Source organism: Lolium rigidum, chromosome 4, assembly GCF_022539505.1.
Source record: "Lolium rigidum isolate FL_2022 chromosome 4, APGP_CSIRO_Lrig_0.1, whole genome shotgun sequence".
NCBI lineage: Eukaryota > Viridiplantae > Streptophyta > Magnoliopsida > Poales > Poaceae > Lolium > Lolium rigidum.
Window position 1 is genome coordinate 160322261 of NC_061511.1, and position 2880 is coordinate 160325140.

Here is a 2880-nt window from a genome sequence, read left to right on the forward strand (position 1 = left end):
AATATTGTGCCTCGTAGGTAAGAAGGGGTCCAACAAGTTGAGGTTGTGCATTGATTTCAGAGATTTGAATAGAGCTACACCCAAAGATGAATATCCCATGCCAATAGCCGATATGCTTATTAATGATGCCTCTCCGGTCATAAAGTTATCAGCTTTTCTTGATGGCAATGCGGGGTACAACCAAATTTTCATGGCCGAAGAGGATGCATTCAAAACAGCCTTCCGGTGTCCCGGGTTTGTTGGTTTATTTGAGTGGACAAGTAATGACTTTCGGTTTGAAGAATGCTCGGTGCGACATATCGTAGGGCTATGAATTTAATATTTCATGATTTGCTTGGGGTCATACTTGAAGTCTATATTGATGATATTGTTGTTAAGTCGGATGCTAATGAATCTCATTTAGCCGATTTGCGCTTAGCTTTTGAGAGAATGAGAAAATATGGGCTCAAGATGAATCCTTTGAAGTGTGCTTTCGGTGTATCGGCTGGAAAATTCTTGGGTTTTATTATACATCAGCGTGGCATAGAGATTGATCCCGGGAAGATACAAGCCATCCGTAAAGTACAAGCCCCGACATGCAAAAAGGATATGCAGAAATTCCTTGGCAAGGTTAATTATTTGAGGCGTTTCATAGTGAACTTGTCAGGGAAGGTTGATGCATTCACTCCTATTCTTCGGTTAAAGAATGACGATGATTTTACCTGGGGGGCAAAACAGCAAGAAGCGTTTGAGAATATTAAGCTTTGTTTGTCTACTCCTCCCGTATTAAGGGCGCCTAAGCATGGAGAGCTTTTTAGGCTCTATATTGCAGCGGAGGAAGGTGTCATTGGTGCTGTTTTGACTCAAGAGACCGAAGAAAAAGAGCATGTTATCACTTATTTAAGCCGGCGTTCATCGGATGCCGAGACAAGGTATACTTTTGTTGAGAAATTATGCTTATGCTTATATTATGCTTGCACTAAGCCGAGGCATTATTTATTGTCTAGCATATGCATTGTTGCTTGTCAAACCGATGTCATTAGATATATGTTACATAGACCAATTCTTAGCGGTAGGATTGGTAAATGGGCTTATGCTTTAATTGAGTATGATTTGGCTTACGAATCCTTGAAATCTATGAAAGGCCAAATCGTTGCTAACTTTATTGTTGAACATCGGATTGATAATGAGCATGATATTGATACTAACGTTGTAACTTTAGTACCATGGAGGTTATACTTTGATGGTTCAGTTTGTAGCAATGGTCAGGGTGTTGGCGTTGTTTATATATCTCCTCATGGTGCTGTTTTTGAAGCCTCATGCCGCTTAGAATATTTTTGCACAAACAATCAGGCCGAATATGAAGCTTTATTATTCGGACTGGAACTTTTAGTTGCTGTAGGTGCTACACATATTGAGGCTTTTGGTGATTCGTTGCTAGTAGTACAGCAAATATCTAAGGTTTTCAAATGTTTCGACGAATCACTTAATATGTATCTTGATAAATGTCTAGATATGATTGCTACTTTGGATTACTTTAGTATTGCTCATATATCTAGGCAAGATAATTGGAATGCAAATGAGTTAGCACAACAAGCATCCGGCTACCATGTTGATCGTGGTGTTTTTCATATATCACATGAGCCGATGTTTGCTCTCGCCGACATAGGTAAGGCCGAATTAAAGCCCATTGATTCGGTCACTAATGAAGGGTCTAGTGCAGGTGAACAAGATTGGAGAAGACCTATTATTGAATATTTGCAGGATCCTAACAAGAGGACGGACAGTGGCTGTTCGGCGAATGGCTTTTAAGTATGCGTTGATGGATGATGATCTCTATCGCCGAACAGCTTGATGGTATTCTTTTGAAGTGCTTGGGTGAAGATCAAGCAAGAGTTGCTATGGGAGAGGTACATGAAGGAATATGTGGTACTCATCAATCGGCACACAAGATGAAGTGGTTATTGCGACGTGCAGGTTTTTATTGGCCGACGATGATCAATGATTGCTTCGAGTATTATAAGGGATGCGAGGCTTGTCAAAAGTTTGGTGACATTCAGTTGGCTCCTCGCTGCTATGTTGAATCCTATTATCAAGCCGTGGCCGTTTAGAGGTTGGGGATTGGATTTCATTGGTATGATTCATCCTTCTTCTTCAAAAGGGCATCGGTTCGTGCCGGTAGCTACCGATTATTTTACCAAGTGGTCCGAAGCGATACCTCTCGTAAATATGACCCATAAGGAGGTGATCAAATTCATAACCGAGCATATCATACATAGATTCGGCATTCCTCAAACATTGACTACAGATCAAGGTTCATCATTTATGGCAAAAGAAGTTAAAGAGTTTGCCGAATCTTATAATATAAAAATGCTCAATTCATCTCCATATTATGCACAAGCTAATGGACAAGCTGAATCAAGTAATAAGATTTTGATCAAGCTCATCAAGAAGAAGATTGAAGATTATCCGAGGAGATGGCATGAAGTGTTGTCCGAAGCTTTGTGGGCACATAGGATCTCTAGGCATGGCGCAACAAAGGTAACTCCATATGAACTTGTATATGGAAAAGAAGCCGTTTTACCGGTAGAGGTGAATCTAGCTGCTTTGAGGTTCGCCAAGCAGAATGATTTATCGGCAGTGGATTTTCACAACTTGATGATGGACAACATTGATGAGGTTGTCGATAAACGTTTAACCGCTCTAAGAGACATAGAGAAGGATAAATTGCGGGTAGCAAGAGCTTATAACAAAAAGGTGAAGTTGAAGAGCTTCCAAGTTGACGACTTAGTGTGGAAAGTAATCCTACCGGTCGGTTCGAAAGACAGAAAATTTGGAAAATGGTCTCCTAGTTGGGAAGGTCCTTTTAAAGTCGTGAGAGTAGTTCCTGGAAATTCATAC